At 41.9% G+C, this 17,450-nt stretch overlaps 1 long non-coding RNA gene across 1 annotated transcript in view; it reads left to right on the top strand.

Moving 5' to 3' along the window:
- The window catches only part of LOC118906642, a 132,531-nt gene that overhangs the window by 114,355 nt on the left and 726 nt on the right, over positions 1 to 17,450 (top strand). The window lies entirely within an intron of this gene.

Here is a 17,450-nt window from a genome sequence, read left to right as displayed (position 1 = left end):
AGGAAACTGAGGCTCAGAAAGGTTAATAAGCACTTTGTTACACAATTAAGAGAATATGGCCCCCAGGGCTGGTGAATGATTGTGGTAAGCACAGAATTAATAGTCCCAATGCACATGAACAATCATTACTAAAAAGGGACAAATGCTTCTGGCCTCAAAGCTTGTATTAGTTAACTACTGCTGTGTGACAAATGACCCCAAATATCAGTGGCTGAAAACTACAGACATCTATTATCCCACAGTTTCTGTAGGTCAACCATCTGGGAGCAGCTGAGCTGGGCAGTTCTGGCTCAGGGTCTCCAGTGAAGTTGCGGTCAAGTTGCCAGCTGGGCTGCAGTCTCATCTGAAAGCTTGTCTTGGGGAAAATCCATTTCCAAGATCACTCATGTGGCTGTTGGCAGGAGGCTTAGCCCTCATCAAGTGGGTCCCTCTATAGGGCTGCCCCCAAAATGGCTTCTCCCAGAGCAAGTCATGAGAGAGAGAGAGAAAGAAACAGGGAGAGAGGAACTGCAATCTCTTTTCTTACCTCATCTCAGAAGTGATACACCATCACTCTTGCTGTATGCCACTGGTCACACAGATCCGCCCTGGTACAATGTGTGAGGGGACCACAGAAGGGTAGGATGCTGGTGGATGTCCTGGAGCCTGGCTGCTACATAAGGATGCATCTCATTACTAGAAAGTCTTCGAGGTCTTCATGCAATACAACACGTCTGAGGGCTCAGTATCCTTTGCTTCTTTTTCCTATCCATCCACCACTTGGACCAAATTCAGATGTATTAAAAAAAAAAAGAAAGGGACGCTTCTCATCAAAGTGTGGGGAGATTCAATCTTGATTCTTCACAAGAACATCACCCAACAGACTTCCTTCCTGTCAACTCAGTCTGCTCAGCAAATGAGCAGTTTACATTATCCTTTCCCTTACCCTCTTGAATCCAGGATGCTGGTTATTCCAACTCTGCCTCCATCACTCTGCCCCCCATCTCAAAACCAGCTCTCCACCCTGCTTGACCTCTCTGTCTCAGAGGCTGAACCATGTAGACTATAAGACCTGCATTCCCTTGACACTGGATTTCAATTGAGTTTGCCCAACAGGAAGCGCCAGCAGGATATCGGAGGATGGAGAGAGAGAGGGGTTGCGGTGACAATGCCTCTATCCCCTCTCTGTTTCTGCATCATCATTCTGAGAATGGTTGTGGCCCTCCATGTCTACACCTCTTATTGGGCAGCCCCACCCCCCAGGCTCCAACTCTCACTGGACCCTGAGACCTTCATTTTTCTCCACTGCCCCTTCCGTTCCAGGGTTGTTAACAACTTCCTGCTGTTGGAAATCCCTGAGTCCTTTACCATCCCCTTCTGGTTCTTTTTATCAGGCTCACACCTCTGTAAATAACCCCTTTAGAAATGTCTCTGAGTGTAACCATCTGAATGGAATTCTTTTTTCTGCGGGGAACCAGGCTCATAGAGAATGAAATGGCCTCTGACATCCACACCTTTATTTCCTCACATTTCGAGACAATCCTTTAACTATGTGCCATTGTAGAGAAGGGCATAGGGCTTATTTTAGGAGACACAGGACTTGAGAATCCTTGAGCCATATTAGGGAGTATAAATACGTTGGATTTATATGGCCGTGACCATGACAACTGCATCACTCCACTAGCGTCATCAAGAATTTTATGGACGTTTAATGTAGAATGCATGCGTGTGGGCTTTCAAAGGATTCCCAGCAGATGATTACTTAAGGCACTGAAATTTGAGGAGCCTGAGGCAGTTCTTCCTCACCCCCAAAATGCTACCATCCTACCAAAATTGATCACAGTTTGCTCTCTGGGTCATAGAACGCTGTGTATGGCATCCTCTTTATTATACTTTTTAAAATAAGAATCTTTATTGGTTTTTCTTTCTGGGGAAGGATAGTTACATAAATCCAGATTTTAAAACTTCTTTTCCGGGGGCTTCCCTGGTGGCGCAGTGGTTGAGAGTCTGCCTGCCAATGCAGGGGACACGGGTTCGAGCCCTGGTCTGGGAAGATCCCACATGCCGCGGAGCGACTGGGCCCGTGAGCCACAACTACTGAGCCTGCGCGTCTGGAGCCTGTGCTCCGCAACAAGAGAGGCCGCGATAGTGAGAGGCCCGCGCACCGCGATGAAGAGTGGCCCCCGCTTGCCACAACTAGAGAAAGCCCTCGCACAGAAACGAAGACCCAACACAGCCATAAATAAATAAATAAATAAACTACATTCCTTTAAAAAAAATAAAAAATAAAAAATAAATAACTAAATAACTAAATAAAACTTCTTTTCCCCACTTTGCTGAATCCTCCCTCTGGAGCCCACCTCCATCTGCACCAAGAAACATCACAGCTGAAGAGCCCTGTAGGATGGTCCCCACTCCTGATGGGTCCCTGGTATACAATCTGGTTGGCCCAGGATGGGGGCTGAGGGCTGGCTTGTCCCTGATTCTGTGACTGCCTTCGCGACTGCCATGTCCAGAACACCGTGCATCCTTACAGATAACTGACTTCCCGAGTCCTGACCGATTCTTAGGATCCCTATTTCCTTGCTGAGTGACTCCACTCATTTATGTATTTGTTCATTTATGTGTGTATTCAACAACTACTTATGGACTCTGGTGGTTCTAAGCACTGGAGAAATAACAGTAGACAAAATGGACATTATAGTGACACTAAGTATAAGTAACTTATGTAGCATGTTTGAAAGGGATGAATAAAGCAGGGTGGAATGGAGTGGGAGGTATGGATGAGGTTGGGATTTTAAATGGGATGGTCAGAATAGGCTTCCGTGAGGTGACATTTGAGCAATCAGTTGGAAGTGAGGGGACGTCCCAGCCTGCTATCCTGGGGAAGAGTGATCCAGGCGGAAGGACAGCTTGTGCAAAGGCCCTGAGGTGGCAACCATAGGTTAGAGGAACAGCAAAGAGGACTGTGTGTCTGGAGGGGAGGGAAAGGAGGGAGGGAAGGAGAGGTGTAGGAGATGAAATCGGAGAACAACAGGTGGAGGGTGAGGAATGATGGAGCCTTTCGGTCAGAGTAAAAAAAATTGATTTTTATACTATTTAGTCTAATGAAAAAGAAGATTCAGTGAAACACTTCCAGAAACACTCTGTACATTTATGGAAGTGCTGAACACAGAAAGGGGCTAAAGCATCTTTCCACTTTGGGGAGAAGAGCTGAAATCATTATGCAGATAAAGCAAACAGGAAGTCTCAGCTGGTCCATGTACGAATGCACACATGTGAGCGTGCGTGCACGCACACACACACACACACACACACACAGCATACTCTCCTAGAAACAAGAGTGATATAAATAGAGAAATGGCGATGGTAGCAGCCTGGAGCCTTGGGCTGATGTCTGGGGAAGCCGCAGCACTAATGCTAATGAATTCTGATGATTTGGAGCAGTCATTAAACTAATAAACCCATCTGCAAATTAGCACAGCGGCTGCAGCCAGCAAACATTTAATCAAGCCGCCTTCATTATTTTAGACACGGCACACTTGGCGGAAGTGACTGTAGGAGACATGATCGGGGACCTTCATCTGATGATTTTATCACTTGCCTGCCAGAGCGTGAAGGAGTCGGTGTCATGAAGTTGCTCTGTTGGTTTTTTCCCTGCCAGAAGGGAATGTCTGGGAAGGCCAAGCCTTCTTTTCCTCTCTAATTACACGATGCCCTTCTTTTCACAAATACCTGGTGATGCATTCATTATTTACTGTTTTGAGTTGACTTCTTAAGTTTTGTTATTTGACCCCCATCTTCTAAAGGAGTGTCTTTGCTTTGGTTCCTCCCATTTTCTCCCCACCTCTCTCTTCTCCCCAAACTTGATTCCCGCCCCCAACCTCCCCTGCCTTTTCTCAGTAACTCAGTCCTTGAAAACCTCAGGTCAGGCAATTCCCAGCATGAGTAGGGAGGATGGTGGGGTCCCAAGAGGGTCCTGATTCCTCTCTTGAAATGTCCAGCCAAATTCCTCTTCGTCACCTCTCCCCTCGTCCCCCGAAATGCCACCCTTGCTGACCAGTTCGCTTTATTATCTGTCATCTAATTAGATTAGGGTGACCAACTTGTCCAGGATTTCCTGGGACTTTCCTAGTTTGAGCAAAGGAAGTCCCACATCCAGGGAAAGCCCTTAGTCCCTGGCAAGCTTGGACAGTTGGTCATCACGTCAGAGAGTCACCACCATTTCTGTCTCATATTGGGCTTGTGCTTCCCGGGTGTAATTTGGCTTCACGTATAATTTTTATTATTGATAAAGGATGAAATGTTAACAGTTCCTAATAAGTCTCTTTCTCTCTCTCTCTCTCTCTCTCTCGCTCTTCCTCTCCCTCTCCCCCTCCCACTCTCTCTGTCTCTGTCTCTCTCCTTCTCTCTCAATCTCTGTGTGTGTGTGTGTCTCTCTCTCTTTCTCTGTCTCTGTCTCTATCTCTATCTCTCTCTCTCCCACACACACACTAGCCTCTAACCCACTGTATGTTAAAGTAGGTGGACTTTGGCTAGAGATTATGGTTAGATTTATTCAGTTTTTTAACTGAAGTATAGTTGATTTACAATATGGTGTTAGTTTCAGGTGTACAACAAAATGATTCAGTTATATACATATTTCTAAAGATTATTTTCCATTATAGGTTATTACAAGGTACTGAATATAGTTCCCTGTGCTATACAGTAAATCCTTGTTGTTTATCTATTTTATATATAGTGCTGTGTATCTGTGAAGCCCATACCTAACTTATCCCTCCCTCTGCTTCCCCTTTGGTAACCACGAGTTTGTTTTCTATGTCTGTGAGTCTATTTCTGTTTTGTATATAGATTTATTTGTATTATTTTTTAGATTCCACATATAAGTGAGATCAAGATTTATTCAGTTTTGCAAACTTATGATTACCAAAGGGGAAAGGAGGGGTAGGGATAAATTAGAAGGTTGGGATTAACGTATACACACTACTCTATATAAAGTAGATAACCAACAAGGGCCTACTGTACAGCACTGGGAACTATACTCAATATTTTGTAATAACCTATAAGGGAGAAGAATCTGGGAAAGAATAGCTATATATACATATACATATAACTGAATCACTGTGTTGTACACCTGAAACTAACACAACACTGTGAATCAACTATACTTCAATATAAAATAAAAATTTACAAAAGGACAAAGTGAAAATAAAGAATCAGAAAAAGAATAGCTATATATACATATACGTATAACTGAATCACTGTGTTGTACACCCGAAACTAACACAACATTGTGAATCAACTATACTTCAATAAATCGAAAGAAAAAAATTTATTCAGTTTTGAATCCTCTGAAAGTTTGCGTGAGATGTGTGTATGTGTGTGTGTGAGAGAGAGAGAGAGAAAGAGAGAGAGGGATGGGGGAAAGGGAAAGGGAAAGATATTGCATATTTTTTTTCTAAGAAGAGGTTCAAACATTCATCAGGTTCTCAAAGGGGTTTGTAACCCAGAAAGGTTAAGAACCGTGGCTCTGGGACATCCTGAAGTAAGGATGGGGGTGAAAGAAAACACAGTCAGAAACAGAATCTCAGCCTCCCCATCTTCTGTCTTTCCTTCTTTGCTTCTCTCTCCTCTCTTTTCTTTCTCTCTCCTTCTCACTTTTGTTCTATTCTTCTCTTTTCACCTTCTCTCTCTCTCTCATCTCCTCCCTCACCCTGTCTTCCTCTCTCTGCTTCTCTCTGTATCTGTTTCTCTCATCAAGAGGATTAAATGAGCGAATGTACAACGCCTGGCTTCTGATAATATTCAATCAAATGTTTTGTTATGTTTGTTACCATGCCTGGTAAATTCCATAAACCCGGTTGCATACAACACCCTGATTTTAAAAAGATTCAAATTGCCTTTCCTGAGTGCATGGGTGGAAGGAAGGATGGGTTCCCAGCTGGGAGGTGCTGACGTGCCCTTGTTCAGATACAGAGAGGGAGGCGTAGGGAGCTTGAACGTCACGTTCAGGATGCCGCAGGGGTCGTCCTCGGTGGTCCCTGGCCTCATTCCCAGGCCTTCCTGGCACCAAACGCTTCCTTCTTAGGCCCTAGCCTAGATGGCTTGAGGGCAACTCCTGAACTTCAGTTTTTCCTTATTACAAAAAGATGGATAATCCCTGTGTTTTCTTCCTAATGGGAGGATTTGGGATGGAATGAAGAAACATACCAGGGAGCGTTCTCTGGAGGCAAAGAACATGGTGAAGAGTCTGGTCATCACTGTGCTTACCCTCAGGTATTTCCTTTCCTCTGCCTTGGATAGAAATGGAAAGTGTGTGTGTGTGTGTGTGTGTGTTTCCTTCTGCTGAACCATCTCCCCATACTTCCCAGAGGCAGTGGTCCTATGGAGGCATAAGAGGGATAGTGGAAGAGGGAACATTCATCCTACAAAAAAAAAAGAATTCAAAGCTAATCGCTGTTCTTACCTTTGCAAACACTTCTGTCAGGTTGGAGGCTCAGGGAATCAGGGCACGAAGCTGCAGAGACTAAGTAAGTAAATAAACACACCATTTGAAGATGATGAAGTGGTTGACAGGAACCTCGCTGTGGGTGGGTTAATTGATCAATATTTGCTGAATTCTTGTATTAGATGCCATCCTGAGTCTTTAGAAGATGTCGTTCTTGCTGCAGAGATAATGGAAAAGGTCTTTAGAAAGCCAAGCCTCCTGTCCAGACATGTTGCAGTTTATTCCTTTTCTGAAACGATAATGCCAGTTATTATTGATTGAGCATTCAATGGGTGCGAGGCATGCCATGTGCATTACTTCATTGAATTCCCATGTTGGTGTCCACAAGGAAACTGAGAGTCAGAGAGGCTAAGTGACTTACCTGCTGGAGCTCAGCTTTCTGTGCCTTTCTGCAGGTGATCTGCAGGTCACCCTTTGTGTAAGAAGGGACCAGGTTATGCTGCAGTAACAAACATCCCCCAAATCCCAGCGGGTGAAAGTAGCAAGGACTCCTTTCTTGTTCATCACAAGTTGAGTGAAGGGCTCCACCCCATGTCATCCTCACTTTAAGAACAAGGATAATGGAAGAGCTGTCATTTGGAATAGTGACACTCACAACAGCAGGAGAAAAAGATCTCTGGGGAGGTCTCACACCAGCAATTAGATGCTCCAGTGAGGAAGTGATGCATGTCACTTCTGTTCGAAGTTCATTGTCTAAAATTAGTCACACCATCCCACCTAATCACAAGGAGGACACGGATTGCCTACAAGTTTAGGAAAGATGGGAGGCAAGAATGTTTGGTAAGTGTCAGTAAAACTATCACGACCTGCCTACAAAACCATCCATCAAGGGCTTAACCAGCACTTCTTAAGCAACTAACACCAAGTGAGGTACTATGGGTGGTATTTAACAATTCTTTGCTCCCTCTCACGTGAACTCTGGTTACTTCAACAATAAAAAAGGAAAATATGCAAACAACAGCTCATGCACGCACACACACAAAAAGCACATCAAAAGTTTTGCAACCTTAAAATATGCAGTAATTACAAACGAGCTTTTGGACTTATGCAAAATTTGAATTGCACAAGACTTTCCAAAATAAAACATTGCATAAGCTGGGAGTGTCCTTGTGTTATAAATGGAGATCATTCTGTATGCAGAGTTTTGCATACTGCTCTTCTTTTCTTATCATTTTGTGCTCACAGCTGTCTGTATCTTGGATTTTACAGACTATATCATTTTCTCAGGCTATAATATTCTATTGATACCATGTATTTAACCAACCATTTCTGTTGAATATTTAGTTTGGTTTCAACTTTTAGATTTTGCTATTATTTTCAACAGTACAGTGACTAAGCAGGTAGGAAATATTTCTGCACATTCCTATTTATTTCTTTGTAACAAATGCCTAGAAGTGGAATTAGCCACAGAATACAGGGTCAAAATACTATCATAAAGCTCTGCCAGTTCAGAATCCCATCAGCTTTATTTGAATGTTCATTTCATCAGAGCTTCACAAGAATGGGAAATAGGTTTTAATTGTAAATTTCAGAGTAAAATATAGGATTGCAATTATAGCTTGCGATTCTTTGGTAACTAGTGTGTGGGAATTTTTTAAAAATATTCATTAGTGAATTTTTCCTTCCCTATCATTTATTAGTCCATGTCCCTGTTCCATTTTATTTTCCTTTTGAGCTTTAGGGCTGTGCTTATTCTATGATGACTTTATGTAAAAGAGCACTTAATCCTTTGTTTAACATGTATGTAGCTAGAGTTCCTTTCAATGTGTCTCTTGTCTTGTAGTTGTCATTTTAAAAAGACATTGTGGGATTGTGGGAGATCTGAATTGGTGGGAACTTTACGGGAGCAATTTGACAAAATGTAGCCAACAATTTGAAAATTTAATACTCCTTCATGAAACAATTCCACTTCTAGGAATTTTTCTTAAGGAAATCCACAGGAATGTGGAAAAATACTTAGGTATTAGGTTATTCCTTGCAGTGTTGCAAATGATAGCAAAAAGAGGTCTTTATTTTATTTAATGAGACTTACCCAATCTGTCTTCCTCTATGTTTCTTTTTTATTGTGTTGGTAAATATTAAGTCTCAGCTGCTGCACTAAGAGAGACAAAGATGTCATTTTAATATTCTTCGAGGGTTTTTTTTTCCCCTAACTAAAAATTGTGTATGGGTGGTTGAGTGAACAGATAGACAGGTGAACAGATAGATGATAGAGGATGGACAGAAAGACAGACAGATGATGATGATAATAGATGATGGGTAGATAGATGGATATGGATGGAAAGACAATAGATAGGTGACAGATAATAGGTAGTAGATGATGATGATAGATGATGGGTAGATAGATGGATATGGATGGAAAGACAATAGATAGGTGATAGGTAATAGGTAGTAGATGATGATGATAGATGATGGGTAGATTATAGATAGATAATAGATAAATAGATGATAGATGATACATTGATTATGGATAGATAGAAGATAGATGATAGATGATAGATAGATAGATGATAGGTAGATAGATAGATAGATGATAGACAAATAGGTAGAGGATAGATAGATAGATAATAGATAGACAGACAGATAGGCAGATAGATATAGAATAGATCCGTCTCTTTGACCAACCAGTTCTCCGCATTAAATGCACATCAGCATCGCACAAAAAGCTCTAGTCACTTAATCACATCTGGGCTCCTCCCCCAGAGGGAATGATTCAGTTGAGCTGGGTGGGGCCCCCGCAGTGGAGGAAAGAACATGAGCAGTGCTCTTGGGAACAGAAGCCGAGAATCAGAGAGAACGAACAAGGGGCAGCTGAGTCCCCACCAGGTGGAAAGCTAGAGAGTAAATGAGCAAGTTCCCACCTAACGTAGAATAGAGCCCGCACTCCTCAGCCTGGCCCCGGGCTCTTTCCCCACGCTGCCCCGGAGCATGGCTGAGAGCTCTCCTATAACCAGATGGCCGTAACTTTGGGTCCTCTCCTCCATCTTTCCCCCATGGCTCAGTCTTCTCCATCCTTTTCCTCGCCTTACCAGGGTTCCCCCTCACCTCCTCACCCCTGCTGTGGGTTGTCAGTAATTCAGATCCTTCTAGCTCATCTCGGGATGGGACCATGGAGGTGGTGACATCACCTTCCGAGCATGGTTTCCCGTTCCTCTGAACCTGTCTCCTATGTGTCATGATGCCGGAAGGTGACGTCTCGGTCTGCCTTGAGCTGTGCTAGCAAACGTCCCTTCTAGTCCCCCAGCCCTAGTATATGACAAGCTAGAGTGGAGACAGGGAACATACTGGCCCTACACACGAATTGTTACCCTGGCGCATTGAAAACCCAGAGAGAGCTTTTGTTCCTTGCCATAACAAGAAGGCAGCATATGTGATAGATGTTGACTACACTTACTCTGGTGATCGTTTCACAATATACATGAATATTGTATATTGAATCATTAGGCTGTACACCTGAAACTAATAGAATGTTATATGTCAATTATATCTCAAAAAAAATAGAAAGTAGGTGTTAAACCTTAAATAAAGGTACACTTTACTTAAAGAAAAAAAAAAGATAGTCACATAAATTTAATGAGGACCTACCATGTTCCAGGTATTGAGATGGGCATGAAGGTTGGGACCCTCTCCCTCTGGTCAAGGATCCCTCCAGCTCCAGGTCACCGCAGTCCCCACCGCTCCCTAGTGTTACCCTTAGCTTGCCTCACTCATTTCTTACTCCCATGATCCCTGTGAGCATTTGAGATTCTAATCTCTCTTGTTGAAATTGTGAAGGAGTTTGGAGTAGGTTTGAAGCTGCAGAGTGGCAGAATCCATCTTGTTATTTATGGGGGAGACAGATCTATCCATGCAATCCCAGTGGAGTTACATAAGAGGTATTTCTCCACTTGCGAACTATTAGGTGAGCATCTTGGATGTGCCTGAAGGGGCACTGTTCTGGGCCCTCTGATGAGGGTGAGGCAGTTTGCCCTGGGAAGGTACCAGAGCCTCCCTTTACTCACTCTGAGGATTCAGATGGGCTTCCTGACGGAAGGTGGTGACTGAGTAAGAGCTAAACAATCTATCAGGGGTAAAAGGTTCCAGGCAGAAGAAATAGGAATACAAAGCTCAGGCCTTGAAGGCCGCAGTAAGGAGTCTGGCCTTTATCTTAAAGGCCATGAGAATCTGTTGAAGCATTTGAAAGAAGAAAACATTGGATTTTTTCCGATTTGAAAAAGAACTCTCTAGTGCACATATATGTTCATCAAAAGATAATGACATGAACTGTTCAGAGCAGTGATATTTATAAGAGCTCCAAACTGAAAACTACCCAAATGCCATTAGCAGTAGAACAGAGAAATATTTGTGGCATATTCATACAATGAATCCCATGCAGCATTTAAAAAGAATGATCTACTGATGTACAAGTACCCATAATAACATGAAGATGCTCACAAAAATAATACTGAATGCAAGACGCAGACACAGAAGCACGCATACCTTAAAATTCCTTTCAAGTAAAACAGAGAGCTAGTGGGAAGCAGCCGCATAGCACAGGGAGATCAGCTCGGTGCTTTGTGATCACCTAGAGGGGTGGGATAGGGACTGGGGGAGGGAGGGAGATGCAAGAGGGAAGAGATATGGGGACATATGTATATGTATAACTGATTCACTTTGTTATAAAGCAGAAACTGACACACCATTGTAAAGCAATTACACTCTAATAAAGATGTTAAAAAAAAAAAAAGAAAGAAAAGCAATCTGGGCCCAATATCTAAAGCAGCAGATTGGAAGAATGGTGTTGTCCTTTCCTCTTACAAGGAAGGAAGGGAGGGAGGGAGGGAAAGAAAGAGAGAGAGAAAGAAAATTATCCCTGTTCTCTGTCATTGTAAACTTCACTCAAACTAAAAATGCTTTGTGGATAATACAATTTTAAAAGAAAAAAAAATTCCTTTCAGATAAAGAATAGAAATAACCAAAACAAATTTATGGTCTTAAGTCCAGATACCAGTTGCCCTGGAAGAGAGCGGGGCCCAAAGGGTTGATGACGTGATTTCTGTTATTTCTCACTGGCGCTGGGTTACGTGATGTGTCCAGTTTGTGACAATTCATCCAGCTGAACATTTAGAACCTGTGTCCTATTCTGCTTGTATACGACACTAATAAAATCCTCCACGTTCAGCACCGTATTAGAGATGACGGTGGCTGGCCTGGGGCAAATGTTATCAATCTTAAAATGAATGGAGTTAGGAGATGCTCAGTAAGAGATAAAACCTATAAGGCTTGGATCTTCAGAGGCAAAAGAGGGAAAGCTTTGAGGGCAGGAGAAACATCGCAAGACCAAACCCAAGAGGAGGCAGGTTCCAGGCACCGTTCAGAGGAAAAAGGAGAATCTTTCATCTCAACCCTGTTGGAGCGGAGTGGAAATGGCAGCAAACCCCACACGGAGTTAGGGTTTCAAAGGAACGCAAAGAACAAGGGAAGGCGAGATTTGCTGATGAAACATTTATTCACCTAAAAAAGTAACCCATAATTAAAAGACATGTGTAATAGGAATGCATCTGGGCCATGGAAAGTCGTCCCCCATAAATTTCCTCGAAAGGGTTCTAATGCATCCCTCCCCTCCTCTGGGTACCATCTGCTTTGAAATGCTCCCTGCTTCCTCCTCTCCCTTCCAACCCCGCCGATATCTTTATCAAATTCTTGTTGAAACCTGGAAAGGGAAAAATATTTCCAGCAGTGAAAGCTTTAACTTGTCGCCTCGTGTTCTTCTCGGATTTCTAAAGCACGGAGGCCCGGAGAGTATGTTTCCAATATCCTCTCTCTGCGTGCCTTGTGCTGGCTTCTACACCAAGGAGGCTCTGACCCTGGCGTCTCTAGGGGGAGAGGGGCTTGAAGCTGGGGTCAGGCTTGTCAGAAAGGAAGAGACCATCCCGCCTTGAGCGGCCCACCGCCCCCCCTCGTTTAATACATTTAACCTGGAAGAGCCACTGCTCCAGCCGAGATTAGATTACGAGGTTGGTGAAGGTGGCCTAATAAATGGCAAATGGCGGCATGTGGGGCTGAGCTAATCTCTGTTGACACGCATCTAATGCGAGGCCCATGTTGAAGGCAGCGGGTCCCGTCTGCAGCCCGACTTTGCCTTGATGACCGAAGGGGGAGGTGAGGCCCAGGGAAAGCCACTGGGATGCCTGTCTCTTTCAATCGTCTAGTGCCGGGAGTGTGCACGTCATTATTTAAAGGTCTCCTGGTACCAGCTAAATGTCCCTGCTTCCTGTGGGCCATGAGGTCGATTTCATCTTCTCAGAGCAAGCTTTGGAGGATTGCATTTCTCTCAAATGTTTTCATGTTCTCCTCGCTGGAAGTGTGAGAATGCTATCACGCATTCATTCAACAAACCTGGTTGGATTCCGTCTCTGTGCAGGACCCTTGCATGAATGCATCAGGACCCAATTTTTAATTCTCCGTGATGATCACATAGATAAGGATGTACCTCCAGTTCTACCGCCTTCTCACTGGACAGATCAAAACTCCCTGAGTAGGGCTTCCCTGGTGGCGCAGTGGTTGAGAATCTGCCTGTTAATGCAGGGGACACTGGTTCGAGCCCTGGTCTGGGAAGATCCCACATGCCACGGAGCAACTGGGCCCGTGAGCCACAACTACTGAGCCTGCACGTTTGGAGCCTGTGCTCCGCAACAAGAGAGGCCGCGATAGTGAGAGGCCCGCGCACCGCGATGAAGAGTGGCCCCCGCTTGCCGCAACTAGAGAAAGCGCTCGCACAGAAACGAAGACCCAACACAGCCAAAAATTAATTAATTAATTAATTAATTTAAAAGAAAACTTTAAAACTTCCCGAGCCTCAGTTCCCTCATCTGGTGCTTGTCTGGTCCCTTACTCCAGGGCCCAGCACATAATAGTTATTTAACAACCATTTATAGAATGAGAGCATCTGTAGAATAAAGATTGCTAACTAGACATACACACAATAGAATTTCATGAAACGAGCCATTTATCCAAATGCCATGCTATACTCTATATTTTGTGGCAAAAAGTTTTACAATCCCTGCTCTCCCCTTGTTCCCATACCACTAGCTTAAATGTAAGATTCACGAGGGCAGGGACTGTTGCCTTTGTTCACCTGATAAAGCTCAAACACCTGGAATAGTGCCTGGATCAATGTTAGGAGCATAATAAAGATTTGATAAATTTTTATCAAATACTGAATTGAATGAATGAGTGAATGAATAAATGTGAATGTCCTGTGGATCAACCTTCCTGAAAAAATGTGGAAGGCAGACCATTGAACTATTTAATAGTTCTGCTTATCATTTTCATTTTCCCCTCTCCTTTTCAATAAGATCAAATTCTACTACTTTTAAAATATTCATTGATCCATTGCACGTCAAGTATTATGTACTCAGGCTCGGTAGACAGGGAATCTGAGCTTGGATTCCAGCTCCATCAGTTGCTGGTTCAGTAACCTTGGGCAGGACGTTTAATTTCTTGGGGTCTCCATTTGCTCATTTGTAAAATGGAGAAAATAACAGCACCTAACTAATAAGGTTATTATGAGGCTCAAATGAATTCATATACATCAAGAGCTGAAAGTAGTTACCTGGCAAAATCGTAGCTCATTATTCATGAGTATTGAATAATGTTGATATTTTAAAAATAAATCTAGTTGAGAGAATAGAGAAACAATAATAATATTAGAAAAGAGAAAGGGAGAAATAGAGAAATGAGGGCTTTAAAAAAAAATCACTTTATTGATGGGACTTCCCTGGCGGTCCAGTGGTTAGGACTCCACACTTCCACTGCAGGGGGTGCGGGTTCGATACCTGGTTGGGGAACTAGGATCCTCCTTGCCGCCTGGCATGGCCAAAAAAAAAATAATTAATTAAATTAAATTAAATTAAAATCACTTTATTGAGGTATGATTAATATTCAAAAAGCTGTAAATACTATTGTGTACAAGTTAATGGCTTTGGAGATAACTATATACCCATGAAACCATCACAACAGTCTATGCCATAAACATATCCCTCATCTCCAAACTTTCCTTCCTCTCTATTTATTATTTTGTGTGTGTGTGATAAGAACACAACATAAGATCTACCCTCTTAGCAAATTTTTAAGCATACAGTACAGTATTTTTAAGTGTAGGCACTGTGATGTATAGAATTTATTCAACTTGCAAAACTGAAACTTTGTATCCTGTGACCAACATCTCCCCTTTATCCCCTCCCCCCAGCCCCTAGCAACCACCATTCCACTCTTTCTGCTTCTATGAGTTTGACTATTTTAGATTCCTGATGTAAGTGGTACCATGTAGTATTTTTTCCGTCTGTGTCTGACTTAGTTCACTTAGCTTAATGCCCTTGAGATTCATCCATGTTGTCCAAATGGCAGTATTTCCTTCTTTTTTAAGGCAGAATAATATCTATAATATTTGTAAATACTGCATATTCAGTTTGTAAATACCACATATTCTTCATCCATTCATCCACCAATGGACATTTGTGCTGCTTCCATGTCTTAGCTATTGTGAATAACGCTACAATAAGCATGGCTATGCAGATATGTCTTCAAGATCCTGATTTCAATTTCTTTGGTTATACACCCAGAAGTGAGATTGCTGGATTCTATGGTAGTTCTACTTCTAATTTTTTGAGGAACCTCCATACTGTTTTCCGTAATGGCTGTGTCAAATTACATTCCCACCAACAGTGTACAAGGGTTTCCTTTTCTCCACATCCTTACCCGCAATTGTTATCTTTTTAAAAAAATAATGGCCATCTTAACAGGTGTGAGATGATATCGAGTTTTTGATTTGCATTTCTCTGATGATTAGTGATGTTGAATACCATTTCCTGTACCTATTGGCCATTTATATGTTTTTGTTTTGGAGAAATGTCTATTCAGTCCCTCTGCCCATTTTAAAATCTGGTTGTGTTTTTGCTATTGAGTTATAAGAGTTGCTTATATATTCTGGACATTCATTCTATCAGATATATGGTTCACATGAGGACTATTTTAAAACTAAAGACTATACTAGATAAACATACACACATATACATATAAAGATATATTATATGTAATGTATATATAATTTGTATCTCAACAAAATGATTAATATTCTGGGGAGTATAATACTGACTGAATTAACTGAAGACTAGAATAAAACAAGGAACATGGAGAACAATTTTCAAAAATGTTGAATATTGATGTTGAAAGATTCAGGAGCCAATTTTAATAATCAACTTTCAACAAGGAAGAAAATGATCATTCCCATGCCATGTAATTTGTTCCTGAACATAGGCAAAAGTGAATCACTTCTTACTTCATTCTTTGAAGCCATCATAACCCTGGTAACAGCAGTGCATGACAAAAGTGGCACAAAAAACAAAGCTACAGACTAATCTCATCTAGAATCATTAATGCCAAAATCCTCACTAATTAATTTAAATAGTATAATAAAAGAATCAACTGCCATGTCCAAGGAGGGCTTATGCTAGGAATAAATATAAAATAGCTTATCTAACAGTCAAGGTATGTATATAATAATATATAATAATCTCAATAGAGTCATAAAAGGCATTTGAAAAAATAATTAACATTCATTCACCAAAAAATCTTTCAGAAAACTTGAAACAGAAGGATAGCTGGGTGTTTTTTTTAAACATTCTAATGATTACCTATCTCAACACCACATCCAGAGTGAAGTTTCATAGTGACTTACTACAAGTATTTTTGTTGGAATCAAAATAAGACAATGATGTTCACTATCACCATTGACATTTAACATTTTTCCTGACAGGTCTAGGCAATGTTAAGAACTCATAAAACAGAAATAAATAAGTAGATAAATAGACTCAAAAAGGAGAAATATGGCATTTGCAGATGATATAGTATTCTACATTGAAAACACAAAGGAAACCATTGAAAAATGTCAAAACCCAATAAAGAGTTCAGTTATGTTGCAAGATACCAGCTAAAACATTCACAAATCAATAGCTTCTTAAACAGCAACAAATAGTGGTTAGAAAAATAAAAAGGGTTCAGCCCAAATAGCAACAATTTTCGTAAAATGCCTAGGGAAAAAAACTTATATAAAATGTAAAATACCCACATGCAGAAAACTACTAAACATTCCTAAAGGGCATTTAAAAGGATCTGATTAAATGAAGCGATTCAGCACTGTAAAGATGTCATTTCCTCCCAATTGTTTAAGCTGCAATGCAATTCTAAAACAAAATACCAGTGATTATTTTTGTGAGGTGCAAGTTAGGGAAGGGAGTGTGCCAAAGTAGTTTATTTCCAAGTTCATTTGGATGACTAAATGCACGGCATTTGCCAGTAATTTCTTTGCAAAGGTGAACGTATTTGCTTTACCAGATAATAATGTCAGGTAGCTACAATAATCTGATTGTGTGCATTGGCGGAAAGAGTCAACAGAATGTGCTTGAAGGGATAGGGGAGTTAAGCACAAAAATAGACTTTATTCAATGATTCATTTTATGATAAAGGTGGGAGCACAGATCAGGGGAAAGAAGGTTTGTTCAAAAACAGGGGCTGGGACAATGGGGTATCTTGTGTATCCTCATCAGCACTAAAGACCACCTTAGAGCTTAATTATATCCCCATGGACCCCTGCCCTATCTTTTCCAAAATCTCTCCAAACTGCCTTCTTCTAGGTTTTTCAGAGGTACCGGAAGGAAGATGAGAAAGAGAGGAAGGAGGAGGGAGAGGGGAATCCTATGAGGGTGAAACCGGACTGCATTTTCTTTGCCAGGCCCAATTCCAGGTCACTTGAGACAGCAGATGCCCAGGGTGCTAAAAATCCTTCCAGCCACACCAGAAATGTTTTCTCGGGATCAGCCTGCTTTAAGGGGAAGAAACATAAAACACGAATAACATGTCTGGTCAGCCCACTGCGTATCTGCAGATGCCAGGCTAGCCTAGGAGGCAAGATGGTTCCGTGTTA

The sequence above is a fragment of the Balaenoptera musculus genome, chromosome 14 (genome assembly GCF_009873245.2).
Source record: "Balaenoptera musculus isolate JJ_BM4_2016_0621 chromosome 14, mBalMus1.pri.v3, whole genome shotgun sequence".
In the NCBI taxonomy this organism is placed as follows: domain Eukaryota; kingdom Metazoa; phylum Chordata; class Mammalia; order Artiodactyla; family Balaenopteridae; genus Balaenoptera; species Balaenoptera musculus.
This window is presented reverse-complemented; position numbering and strand designations above follow the sequence as displayed.